The 14,680-nt window shown below is 44.0% G+C and overlaps 1 pseudogene; it reads right to left on the bottom strand.

The window, feature by feature from the left end:
- Window positions 1–3,861: 3,861 nt before the first annotated feature.
- The window catches only part of LOC115868675, a 93,792-nt pseudogene continuing 82,973 nt past the window's right edge, over window positions 3,862–14,680 (bottom strand).

Below are 14,680 nucleotides of genomic sequence, written 5' to 3'. Positions count from 1 at the left end.
CTTGACCCTCTGAAGTAAACCTGAGTGCCTTTGGGCAAGAGGCTGGCTTGCAAAGTGGGTGCCCTGTGGGCATTCATCTTTGCTAAAGGACCTTTGTACACTTGTCCAAGCCATTCAGAGGCAATGGGGCTGTGTAGCTGAGAGACCAAGGACCAGAGGGACGTGTCCACCAGTGTGGCAGAAAAGAGGCACTGTGAGAAAGAAGAACCGCATCCTTAATGTTTTCTGAACCGGATTCAGTCTAGCCGGTCCACTTCCCTAAGAAGCCCTCAATCGTGAAGGTTGGCTGGGAGGTCTGGGTGGCCACTGCACCATGTTTTGAACCCAGCAGAGAAGTAGAGTGTCATGGGAGGAACGGTTGCTGTCAAAACCAGGTCGAGGCAGTTAGAGAGCGGAGCCATGTCTGGCCTCTGCCTCATATGAATCTTCCTTGGGCAGGTCAGGAGTTGGAGAAAGAAGCACACAGAAATTTAAAAAGCCCATTGAAATTCCACGTGGCTGTGAGAGGATTATCTAAGCCCCAAATGCTTTATGCAACTTTATAAAGGCAGTTTGTAATTAAAACCCATGATTTAGAGAAGTGCTTGAGCATTTTCACAGAAAGAAAGAAAGAGGGAAAAAAGAATGAGAAAGGATAATGGGAAAGATTTTAAAAAGAGACTTCATAAGGCCCTAGGAGATTATTTGTAGAAACAGCATCAGACAATGCGAGCTGACAAAATTATTTCCCAATGTTAGATGGCCTGGTATTACCAAGGGAACTTTCCATCTGATTAAAAGTAATTATTGCTGGCATTAAATCCAGTTGGAATCACCCAGCGTGATTTATCTTCTATTTCATGCTGCTACCATATGTCCGACATTGTGGAGCAAAACCGTTCTCTTTCATTCTGATAAATAGTACTTTGTAAATATTTAGAGACAGAAGCTCTGGCTCGCTGAGCAATTCTGACAGAGAACATGTGTAAACGAGCACGTTGTGCACGTTCCTGATGGAGGCTCTGCTTGAGGTGTGGGACCCCAGAGCACCTGTGAAGCGGGGTGCGCCATTCCCAGAAGCCTTGTTTAGAATGAACAGCCATCAGAGGCAGGAGTTGTGCTCTCACCAAGCTCCCAGACACCTTGGAGGGAGATATTTTGCTGTCTGCTTAGTGCTATACTAAGTCCCTGGGTGGTGGAAGTGGTTAAACATTCAGCTAGTAAGCAGAAGGCTGGCAGTTGGATTGCACCCAGAGGTGCTTGGAAGAAAGGCTTGGCTATCCTACTTGTGAGAAGTCACAGCCCTTGAGAACCCTCCGGAGCAGTCCTGCTAGGCACACCTGGAGCCACCCTAAGTTGGAATGAACTAGACAGCCCTGATTTATGTAGTTTGCTTGCTGGGTTTTAGGGCTCTGTAGGAGGATAAGTTAAAAAAAAATCATCATGATACCAGAATTACAGTTCATGCATGCGTGGGCTTATCCCCAACAAAACCGAGTCACACATGTGTCCATGCTCAGTGGCTGGCTGCAGACAAGTGCTCTCCGTTGTCTTGTTTGGGTGCCTTCAAAAAACGAAATATGTTTTGTGTCACGGGTGGGAGACAGAGCAGAAAAAATTGAGGGATCAAGGCTGATGTCAAATATTTCACAGCAGTCATGTGGACATTTCCCAAAATCATCGAGGCTTTGCAACAGGCTTATAAGAATGAAAGCCCACGTAAAACAAATTGTTAGATGGGTACACATTTTAAGCAAGGTTGGGAAGACTTCAAAGATGAGCTAAGAGAAGGAAGACTATAGTGTTAGTCTGGGTAGACTAGAGTAACAAATTCATAAACACTCATGTGTATCTAAGGGAGAGGCTTATATACAAGAGGAATTGAACATTGAGGAAACATCCCAACCCAGTCCAGTGCAAGGCCATTAGCCCACATGTCCGATACCAATCTATAAAGTCCTCTTCAGACTCACGAAACACATGCAATGATGCTGAATGCAGGACGATCACAAGCCAGTGGGTAGAAAGTCTTTGGGTCCAGTGGTGTTGTAAGCATCTCAGCGCTGGCCGGGGTCTCTCTGTGGCTTCTCCGGCTTCCGAGGTCTGGTTGTGCCAATGTGACTTGTCTTCTGCAATGTCTCTCAGGGAGTAGCAGAGAGAGAGAGATGTCTTCCACCTGCAAGGAGGAAGTACCGGATTTCCCAGAATTCTCAGGAGAAGGCCATGCCCACACAGAAGTCTCATTGGCTATCTCCAGATTGACAGGCTAGACTCCACCCCTACACTCTTAATCCTTCAATTGACACCAGATTAGTCGACTGCCACAACCATGGACTTCAATAACTGAAGAAGCCATAGCTGAGAAACTGATGGAAGAAGACCTAGAACTGCCGTTGACACCATAGCTACTGAAGAGATCTCCCACAGTGGTGGCATTTCCAATTTTAAGTAAGCAGCCTCGGCAAGCTTTCACATGAATGGATGGCACACGTGTTTTGTGAAGAGCAGCTCAAAAAGTATCGCTCCAAAATCATAGAAGCACTTATTAAACAAAAATATAAAGCTGTGAAGCTATTTTATATTTATTTGTATATGCAGGGGCAGTGAATTTTTTAATGTGGCTACATCTTTATTTCCCATCAAGTGATCTTTTGATACGTGGATCTGGTAAGAAGGTGGGGGGAAATATGGATAAGATTTACCTCTGAGTAACTGGGAGCAGGATTCCCTGGATGGTCATCCTGTGTATAAAAGGAGCCCTCTGAAAGTGGGATGGGGGGTGTCAGGGGAGGGGTGTGTTTTACATAGTTATATAATCGGTTGTCAACTTGAGACTGTTAAGAGTGAAGGGGTGGAGTTTAGCCTTTCAATCAGGTCACAGCTTGAAGCCCTCATTTGGAGGTGCTAAGGAGATAAATAGCTCACTGGAGTCAGGACACACAATCACTCCCTGCAAGACATTCCTGTTGACAAGCCACGTGGAGCTACACTGATGGCAGCCAGAGCCTTGGAGCTGGAGGAGCCATGGGGAGACCCACACCAGTGCTAAGATGCTCCCACCGCCACTGGATCCACAAGACTTTCCACCCACTGGCCTGTGATCTTCCTGCACTCGGCGTCATTGCATGTGTTGCATGAGTCTGAAGAGGAATTTACAGACTGGTATTGGGCATATGGGTTAATATCAGACATATGGATTTGATCTGGACTGGGCTGGGATGTTTTCCTAATATACAATTACTCTTTGATATAAAGCTCTTTCTTATACACATATGAGTGTCTATGAATTTGTTCCTCTAGTCAATCCAGACTAACACAGGGGGAGATCTCATCACCAGTTAGACCCAGAAGAGGGGTGCATCCTCTGAACCTGAGATCCCTGTGCAGTGAACCTCCTGGACCCAGAAGACAACTGTAACATTAGAGGGGCAGCAGCAGAGCCAACAGTGATGGACTTCCTGACCCATGGAGCAAGTAAAGCTGAATGCTTTTTTTGCAGGTGGCTAGCTTGTGGAGTGAAGGGCCTCTGTGCTCTTAATTGGGAGGTTGGGCTTGCTAACCCATGAAAGTAGAGTTGAGGCTTACTGGCGTGGGGTGCCTCTGGGCACTTAATTCAGGGAACCGAGTTTGCTGACTCACAGAACTTGAGCTAAATACCCCCGCATTGAGCCTTACAGCAGAGAGGTCTGCCTCTCTTGGGTATTTATTAGCAGACCCGAAAGAACTTTGCAACATGTCCTGATAAACAACTCAACCCTGAGCATTTCTCACTGGCATTACAGCTGGTTAACTTCTTTAATGAATACTTTCATCAGGAATGTCGTCTGGGTGTTCTGTTTCTGATCACCATGTCTATTAGAACCTAGAGATGGAGTAGGTTTCTCAATCGTGCTATGGGTCCCTCCGCGGAGACACTTCAATTGCAGCTTCCGCCTCAGTTTCCTCCTCGGTGCTTCAATGCGCAAACCAGGGTTTGCCTGTCCATTTGAAGGCCACGTTCTTGCCTTCTGGAATACCGGATGACTTGATTTCGATTTTACACACCAGCTGAAGCACGCATGCTGGAAACCAACTGGGAGCCAGCAGTCTTGGAAGCCTATGTGATCGTTGCACAGGGGCAGTGACCAAACAGGAGAAGTCTCTTCCAGCCTCCCTACTCTTTTTTAAAGACTCAACACTGTCTGATATGTTGGTGTGGCAACCATGCCTACTTTAATGCACACAGGCGGGAACGTCGCGGCCCATAGAGGCAACTAGAGGCCCATCGCTCAACAACTCTGGCCTCAGGAAAGGCCACTTCAGATCCAGCACCGGTGGCTCCGCAGTGGCAGGCACGGAGGCTTGAATCAGAGGGTCACAGCCTGCCCACCACCCCGCTAGGATGTGGCCCACAAAATGGGCGAGACAGTGCTGGAGCGATGGCAGCCGCTCTTCCTATAGCTGAGCAGGTCCCCTAGCTCAGACTGGCTTTTTGCTTTGTTTTGTTCTGTTTGCAGAGGGTGGGTGGTGGGTGGGAGTGGGTGGACCCCAAGGGCTAATCTTAATAGATTTTCAAGGACACGGGATAGCCATAGGGACCTATTCAGAAGAAGTTTTAAGAAAACTTGGAGAGAACTTGTGAACAAAGATCCAGGATAATTTCTCCACCACCACCTCCCCACTCCCCCCTCCTCCTCCCAATGTGACAGGCATTTGCTCCTCCTTTGAGGGTCAAAAGGGCTGTCCGAGGCCATTTTTGTTGGGAACCCTTATCCCAACCACTCCACCGCTCTCATCTTGCCCCTTCAGACTTTGTTCCCCAAACTCAAAGAACTTTTCAAAGGAGCCCTATTGGAGCCTCTGGAAGATGTGCAAACTGTCGCTTTCATGGGAACATCAGAGAGCACCGCCTCCTTGAGGGAAAGGTTCGAGGGATGGAAACACAGCCTCCACAAGTCTACGGGGGATAGAACAAGACACAATAGCTTCACATATTTCTCTTTTGTTTGATAAAGGTTCCTTGATTTTGTAGCAATACATTTTGAGTTACCCTCCTAAGTTATACACTGCCATGTTTAGAAATGTTGCTTAGTGCTTTCTAGGGATTTCTATTTTCGACTCTACCGTCTGGGAGGGAATGGAGTTGGAGGACAGCTTGTTGCCATTAGATGCTCATCCTGCTTGTTTATGTAAAAGTGCACCGGCCCCTGTTGCGCCCGCCCCCACCACCCCCACAGTAACTACTGGGGTTGAACTGCTGACCTGGTGGTTAGCAATCTAGCACACAATCTACTATGTCACCAGGGCTCCTTCTCAGAGGGACATAAATAGCAGTCATGGCACTGTTCGGTTATTTTTGGATTCAAACTGAGATGTTTCTGCTCATGCTGTGTATGAACATCTGATAATTATCCGAAGATGAGAATTTGCCAGTGTGGGATGCAAAAGGGGTTTTCCCCAGGTTGTCTCCCCGAAATATATGTCAAACTTAAGACGCTGCTTGCTACACGTGGTAAAGGACTGTACATTTGAAGGTCAACGCAAGCTGCTTAGAGGTTATACTCCCTGAGGGTTATCAGCCATCTAGAGCAATCAGACTGTATAGTCTGCCCACCCTACGTAGGGGCCACTGCTTTCTGATAAGGATAGTGGATTGTGTCCCTGAAGGAGAGCCCAGAGACAAGGTCCAGCCCACTCAAGGATGACCAAGGTTAGACTGCCCCGTCTTGAATCTAGGATCCGCCCATCTTGTCACATGTGCACCTCTAGTCCCTCCTCTTCCTATTGCGTGTCCACTCCTAGCTCATCCCCGTCCTGTGACGTGTATGCCTATCGTACGGCCCCTTTCTATGACGTATGTGGTTACCTGTAATTAAGGTATGCCCCAAAGTGTACATAGGCCTTGGTCAGAAATAAAGAGCTCGCTCTCCTTTCTCCTCTCCCTCTCCCTGCAAAGACCGGGCTGATGAGATCCTGGCTGTCCCGGGGTGAACATGCTATCATAAAATATGTTCAACTCCGTTATTTTATCTTCTCTCCTACCTCTCCAATCTTCTATGACTTTACTATAATCTTTATATATTAATGCTGTACAATTGAGCCTACGGACCCCCAAGATTGTCAGCAGCTGGTTACGGTGACACGCCAGATTAACCATTCTTTTGTCATTGTTGGTGATGTTCCAGCAGCCTGTGGGAAGTAATTTTCTGACTCTTTCTAGATCATTTCCAATGGATTTTTAAAATTTAACAAATCATTTTATTCGGAGCTCATATAACTCATCACAATTCATCCATCCATCCACTGTATCAAGCACATTTGTACATTTGTTGCCATCATCATTTTCAAAACATTTTCTTTCTACTTGAGCCCTTAGTATAAGCTCCTCATTTTTCCCACTCCCTCCCTCATGAACCCTTGATAATTTATAAATTATTATCATTATTTCATGTCGTGCACTGACCAATGTCTCCCTTTGCCCACTTTTCTGTTGTCCATAATTCTACCTTACAAATCTGGCTAGACCAGAGCATGTACATGGGTACTGATAAGAGCTGGAAACACAGGGAATCCAGGTCAGATAGACCCTTCAGAATCAATATTGAGAGTAGCCATACCAGGAGGGGAAGGGGAAGGTGGGAGGAGAAAGGGGGCGCTGATCACAATGATCTACCTATAACTCTCTCCCAGAGGGATGGATTTTTTTTTAAGTCCTATGGAGAGCTAGCCCGTTGCCATTTCTAAAGACTGCAGCTTTAAACGTAGCCTCTGATGATAGCCAGGATAAACATTTTAAGATACTAATTTATTCCGAACTGCTCACTGTTAAGTCATTTTTCCATCTTGAAAACAGTGTTGGAAAGAGAAGAAGGGGAAAAAAAGGAAGAAAGAAAGAAAAAGATTTACCATGAGTAATGTATCAGCGTGAGAGTTTTTCCACTCAGCAGTCAGGGCGTGGTAGTCCTGTGAAGCAGAAAAGGAATTGAGCAGAAAATAATGTCAATAGTCACCAGAAACAAGGAACACGAAGAAGACATGGGAGAAACATGGAGGGCAAGGGAGCACATGCGTAGCTATTACCATTTCCAGAACAGATGCTGCCAGGAGTCAGAGAATCTGCTCTCCTTGTTCTCCTGAGACTGTGGACCGGAGCCCAGCCAGGCAGTCAGACAGCGGCAGGAAGGAGAGAGGGGAGGAAGAGAGCCATCGAAAAAAGGCGACTAGCAATGCTTTGAGACACGGGGAAAGATAAATAGAGGACGTTATGTAGCTGCATGTATTATCTTCTGATGGAACATGCAGATGAAAGGCCTTGAGTTTCCTAAATAGTCACCAATCACTATAACTAAATAGTGGCTTTGATGACATTTTACTATAGCATTTACATAGAAGATGGGGCTTTGACTCCTTTTCATTTATCAAATAAAAATTATTGATGTAGGAAATTGGAGGGTTTTGGTCAGGCACCCTGAGAAAAGAGGTTCAAAGCTCTCTGAGGGAATCAGGGAATGCTTTGGGAAAGAGCAGTTGCAGCGTTTTCACTAGCTGGTAGGGAGAGAAGGCGATGCTGTTGGGTATGGGCTGAGCTGCTAACACAAGGTTGGAGGTTCAAAACCACCAGCTGCTCTGAGGGAGAAGGTTGAGCGTGTCTGTTCCCATGAAGATTTACTGTCAGGGTCACTATGATTTGGAAACAATTCGATGGCAGAGGGCGGACGGGAAGAAAAGATTGCTTGTGTTTAAGTAGCAAAGGAAAAATATGCATGAGGACTTTGAGTTCTATTGTAATAAAGAATTTGGGTTCTGCTATTATCTGTGTTTTGATGAGCTTTGAGAAAGACAATGTTTCTTGAGGACGGGGTTGGGAGCTGGGTTTCTGACTCTGGTTAGTCTTCTTTTACCCACTGACCCAATTATAGCTTCCTTTGGTTCTCATCATCTAGGGCTTCATCGTTATTTTTTATTACCTTTCCAAGTGTTTGTGTCTCATCTGTAAGGGGTCCTGCTACCAATATCCAGTGACCTTGCTGTTGATGACTCACGTCCACCATCTACTCCTTGAGAGAAAGATGAGCTAGCTGCCACTGTGAAAATGTACTGCCTCAGAAAGCCTATGGCAGGTCACTGTGAGCTGGATGCCTTTCAGTGATGCCTCTGGGGGAACTTATCGCTCAGCTGCCCAATTATATTATACATTTTTACAGATATGGATCAGATACCAAAAGTCTTTATATCTCGGGAACAGAATAATACAACAGCTTCTTAACATGAAGAATGTAGTCAGTCACTGAGGGCACATGTAAGAATTGTTGAGTTGGCAAATGTTTCGTTATATATGTTAAAGATTTTTTAAAACAATCTCTGTCTCCAATAGATGTATGGATGGATGACGATAAGAGTTGTATGAGCCCCCAATAAAATGATTTTTTTAATTAGAAAAAAGTAAATAAAAGATCATTTTATTGGGGAAAAAAATCTGTTTCTCTCAGTGTCAGACAAATAATGATTTATATTCAGTGACAGAAAGAGTCTCCCCGCCCTCTCAGCATAAACACTGCCCAACCTGGGATGGGGCCTAAACTTGGACAATACCTTCAGCGGCTGGCAATTCCCAGAGGGAAACTTCGCTGTAAGCCAGCTAAGTTGGCAGCCAACACTCAAGGAGTGCCTTGGCCCTGAAAGCAGGATATAGGTTCCCACCACGGCATCCATTCAAAAACCCAACCAAACGCACTGCCACCGAGTCAATGCTGACTCACCGAGACAGACCCAGTGGGTTTCAGAGAGTGTGACTGTTTATAGGAATAGAAAGCCTAGCCTTTCTCCCGAGGACCTGCTGGTGAGTACACCATTATACCACACAAAAGACACATTGTCAACTCATACCATTTTATTTTTAAATTCTAATTTTTGAAACAGGCGGTGTAGACTCTGTGATAGTTACAGTTGTAGGTCAACCCATCAGGGCAAGACTTCTCAGAGGTTTAGCAGTGATGACAGAAATCTGAACTAATGCACTCACTTCCATGATGAATGGGGCTCTTGAAATGCTCTGGCAACGCCTGTTTGCTTGTTGCTGGGCCTACCTCTTGCATCTGGCTCATCATCTGACTCCAGGTTCCTCGGACGTGAGTCAGCAACCTGCCATATTGCCTGCTGATTTCAGGAGCTGTCGGAAGTCTGCCATTTTACTGGTTGACTTGGGTTCACTCTCTTCTGCAGCCAGTAGCCTGCCATCTGACCAGCCAATCATCAAGCCCTGAAACTGCAACTGACCCAAAGACTTGGGACTTTCCAGCCTCTACAACTATGTAAGGCATTTCTTGATAGAAAGCTTGCAGTATATATACGTGTGTGTTCGTCCAGGTTGATCAGAGAAACAAATCCAGAGAGACACTTATGTGTATAGGAAAGAGCTTCACATACAAGAGCAGTTGAATATTGAGAAAACATCCCAGCCCAGTCCAGATCAAGTCCATAAGTCTGATAATAGCCCCTATGCCTGATACCAATCTAAAAAGCCCTCTTCAGACTCCTAAACCACATGCAATGATGCCAAATGCAAGAAGATCACAGGCCAGTGGGTGGAAAACCTTGTGAATCCAGTGACGTTGTAAGCATCTGAGCACCGGCAAGGGGTCTCCATATGGCTTCTCCAGCTCAGGGCACTAGTGTAGTTCCATGTGTCTTGTCAGCTGCTATGTCTCCCAGGGTGTGAGCACAGAAAGCGAGTCTCCTGCCTCCAAGGAGGAAATACAGGAGTTCCCAGAGTTCTCAGGAGAAGGCCATGCCCACCCAGAGGCCTCATTGGCTATACAATGATTTGACAAGCTAGACTCCACCCCTTCACTCTGAATTCTCAAATTGACACCAGATGATGTAACTACCACAGCGTGTATAAGTGTCACGGGTTTTACTTCTCTAGAGCAGCCTAAGACAGATCCTTCAGTGGATCCTAATTTCATTGCTTAACAAATTACCTAAATATTTATTACCCAGGCTTCTTATGTAGAAATTGGAAATTCTACCTGGAGATTCTATGTGATAGCTGTTAGAAGAAAGGAATCACCTAGATGTGTTATAAATAGAATGCCCACTGGCAGTCCTTGTCAAGGCTGACATGCCTTACTTAAGCAGGCTCCCGAACCCTTGTGGTTTTTTTTTCCCTCTAGGACAAAAAAACCCCAAAAAACCCCAAACCAGCTCATCTGTCCCTTGCCTTTTGAATTGCCTTGAGTCTCTAGGGGAGATAAAGGGGTTCAGTCTCACAATCATGTGGGCAACGAAACTCATAAGATGTTCTTGCTGATCATCAGATGATGCAGAAAATGCAAAAATGAAAGGATGCTGTCTCCATGTTGGGAAACTGGGTCCAGTTGACTTCCTTGTTGTGTCATAACACAGTGCATCTGTTTTAAATCTGATTAAAACCCAAGAGTAAACAATGCATATTAATTGATCCAGAATACATTTAGGCGAACAATACATTTGAGCCCTGGGATTGATTTTTCTGAGCAAGCCGGTAGATTAAGTAAATCTTGCATTATTCATCACTGACTGATCACTGATCATTGAATGCAGTGTCGAAGTCAACATAGCTGATGCGCTTTCTGGGTCTCCTCAGAGAAAGCAGCAGCTGACTTAGGGGAGATCAAGTTGTGAGAGGCAGTTTCAGACACTTTGAGTCTTTTAAAACTCAACAGAGGGCCACCCAAAGTTCTCTGTCCTCTTGCTTGTCAAGTGAATATACCGGGCGTTAGCAGAAGCAATCTATCCACAGTCACAGGAAGACAGTCAGTAGTCCAAAATGAAACCAAGTGTATTTTTACCAATCACATGAGTCATTTTCACCAAGAGGTTAATTGTCATTAATGGCTTTACTTAAGGAATCTCGCACAGTATTTTTCTGGGAAGATATGGATCCATGTGGCGTGCACTATTGGATTTTAGCTCTCTGCTGTGATTGTACACTTTCAAAACACCCTATTAAGGCTAAATCTCTTTGGTGCTGTATGTTAGGATTGTGCAGCCTGGGGCCATATTTTACAGTGACATTGGCCAGGTTTAGCCTAGCGTTTAACTGACTGTGGGGCAAGAATTATTGTTGCTCATTTGAGGAGTCCAACTTGGAATTTATAAGATAAATGAGTCCATTGCATCTATTCTCTAGCAATTAACTGGTAATTGGGGCGTTTTATCAGAAAGCGCACTTGAAGGACTTTAGCCTGATGAGAAGTTGGCAGAAAGGGGGGGAAAAAAAGACTCAACTCCTACTTCATCTCATTCATGTGCTATGTTCCAATCCAAATCTATCTATCTCCTAAACAGATCTAGTCCAAATCCCAAGACAAGAAACATTTTATAAATAAATGGGTACTTATGAAACCGTTATATAGAAATTGAAAAGATTTAAAAGCCAATTTCCAATAAAATACTGGAGTCAATATCTATTGTACAGTTATTTAGGTCTATCTGCTTGGTGCATGCTAGTTGTTTCATAGGTCCATAAACATGACTAACAGCTCAACTCCAGATGCCTCAGTTGGCCTACATTTTACTTTGATCAGGAGGTAGATCAAAGTAAAGCACCATTCCTCAGTTTCTTTGAAAATCAGATAACCGGACATAATCCACGTAGAGAAAGTGTAGCCGACAAGCAAGATTCATGAGTTACACAAAAATGATCAAGACCACATCCATATTAGCCAAAGGAAATGGTTTGAGCGTAGCTCTATGTCTTCCGTTGGTTTATATGCCTGCGGAATCTTGACAATGAATAAGGACGACTGGAGAAGCACGGGTGCCTCTATATAGTGTTGGCAAAACTTCCAATATTTCACAGGCTGCCAAAAGAATGAACACATCTGTCATTAAAGAGACACGCCCAGAGTACGTCTTAGGAGGAAGGAGGGTGAGACTTCACCTCACATGCTTTGGGCATGGTAACAGGAGAGGCCAGTCCCTGGAGAATGATGCTGGAAAAGTTAAGATGAATGAAAAAGGTATAAAGCCCTCCACAAGATGAAGTGACCGTAGCCACAACAATGGGCATAATCACAGCAACAATTGTGAGGCTGATGAAGGCACCGTGTTTCGTTGTGTTATATATTAGGGACACAATAAGAGTTGGAATCAACTCAATGGCGTTGTTGTTGTTCTTAGCTGTTGTCAAGTGGGGTTCAACATACCATGACCCCGTGCACAACAAAATGAAGCACTGCCTAGTCTGGCACAATCCTCACAATTTTGTCATGTTGAAGCCTGTTGTAGCCACAGCGCCAATCCCTCTTTCAATGACCCTCCACTCCACCATCAGTATCACACCTCTAGGCTTGAGTTTTCCTTCAGTTATTTCATTGTGAAACATGCTGAACATGTTCTGCCTTTCTGGATTTTGAACTCCATCCAGTAAAAACTTTCCATTATAATATTTTATCTTATAGATTTGTCTCCTAGAGGTGCCCTTTGACATTTTCTACTCAGTTTTTTGACATCATCATTAGTAGCTTTAGCTACTCTATGACTAGGAACACGTTTCAGATTCTCTCGTGATATCCATGTTTGCCTCTTCCCTGTCTTTTTAATGACCTTTTGTTTTTTTGCATGAATGATGTTCTTAAAGTCATCCCACTTTTCTGTCTTGCGTGCTCAATGAATGAGATCTATTCTTGATCTATTCTTGAAATTCAGGTGGGATATTCTCAAGGTTGTCTTTTGGCTCTCCTAAACTTGGTTGCATTTTCTTCACTTTCACTTTGAACTTACATAGGAGCAATTGATGATCTTTTCCATAGTTGGTCCCTGGCTTCATTTTGGCTGCTAATATTGAGATTCTCCATTGTTTCTTCCCACAAATGTAGTCAATTTGATTCCTATGTGTCCTCTACAGTGAGGCCCATGTGCACATTTTCTGTTTAAGTTGTTGTTAAAAAATATTTACAATAAAGTAGTTGTTGATCTTGCAACATTCTATCATGAACACTCCAGTTTCATTTGTATCACTCAGATCATATTTTCCAATTACTATCGCTTCCTTTTTGTCTCCAACTCTTGCATTCCAGTAACCAATAATCAGTCATGCATTTTGGCTGTATGTTGGATCAATTTCAGACTGAAGAAGCTAGTAGAATTCTTTGTTTTCTTCATCATTAGATTTAGTGGTTGGTGCCTAAATTTGAATATTAATTGTATGAACTGAATTTCTTTGTATGCTTATAGAAATTATCCTATCACAGACAGCATTGGAATTCAAGATAGATCTGGAATCATTCTTTTTGATAAGGACTATGATGCCGTTCCTCTTGAATTTTTCATTCCCAGCACAGCAAACCATAAGCCTATGTGATTCAAAATAATCAATACCAGTCTATTTCACACAACTAATGCCTAGAATATCAATATTTATCTGTTCCATTTCATTTTTGATGAATTTAAATTTTCTTAGATTTATATTTCATATATTACACATTGTAATTATTAATGGATTTTTGCAGATGTTTCTTCTCATTTTGAGTCCTACCTCATCAGCCAATGAAGGGTTAAAATCGGACTCCAGCAACAGCGTTCTGATGGACTCCACTTTGAGGAGGCAAATCTCCCCAGTCATATTTGGAGTGCCTAAGGAGCTCCAGCCTCCGACGCTCATCTTCTGGCACTGTATCTGAAGACGTTTCTGGGCTTCTCAGAGGGCTAATTGCTCCGACATGGGCAGCTGTTCCTTCTTCGTCATCTCTTCTTAGTCGTGTTGAAGCTCCGTTGAAACCTGTTCATCTTAGGGGGCCCTGCTGGTATTTAAAATACAAAGCTTCCAGCATGACTGCAGCACGCAAGAGACCACAGTCCAGCCAACTGATTGACGGGTGATAGCAAGAGCACCTGGTCAAAACAGAACCAATAGCAAAGCAGTAGAACCATCTAGAACTCTTTAAATCAGAGTATCTGGACATGAGACCTTCACATCAGTTAAACACCCTAGATGATTTGAATGTGTTGCGAACTATTGATATAAACACATTTTATTTGACTTTAAATATATGGATACAGACGTGTAGCAAGAAAATATGGGGCACGAGGTGGCGGAGGGGCAGCAGATTTCCTAAGTGGAGGATCCGAAGGCCAGAGAATACATAGGTGGGGATAGGTCTAGAGGTGATGTGACTGTTGAGGCCTCCAGGAGCCAAGAAACCATTCTCTGGTCAGCAGAATCTGGCCACTCCGGTTTCTCCTTGACCCCATAATACATGACCATAGTGGCCAATAGAAAGAGCTAAAAGAGGATGACCTTTGTTTCCATTCTGCCTTCCAAATCTCAAGTATCATCTGAGGAATTTTCACTTCTGCACACAAGGAAGATTCCACCTAAGGTGGATGGAAAGGTGGTTGAGCCTCTCACCATAATACCAATGCAGGACTTCAGCCACTTAGTAAGTTTACTTGGTTATTCATTTTCAGTTCCCTTTAGGAACTTCTCCTGACCTACATAAATATTGCTGTCACCTGACTTCTATCTTCAGCCAACAGTATTTCTTGCTCAACACGTTGAGGGCTGTCCCTAGGAAATCACATGCATCCTCTTGATTTTTAACTATCACTTTAATGGTGATAGCACTCAAATCAATATCTGCAGGTAACACCTTTCCCTTGAGTTTCAAATCAATAAATCCAATACATCTCTCCCTAGATAGTCAATATCATGCAATATCAACATATCCTCAAGTAAGCT

This window comes from Echinops telfairi, unplaced genomic scaffold (assembly GCF_000313985.2).
Source record: "Echinops telfairi isolate 266 unplaced genomic scaffold, ASM31398v2 ScPeMD7_18;HRSCAF=68, whole genome shotgun sequence".
NCBI lineage: Eukaryota > Metazoa > Chordata > Mammalia > Afrosoricida > Tenrecidae > Echinops > Echinops telfairi.
This window is presented reverse-complemented; position numbering and strand designations above follow the sequence as displayed.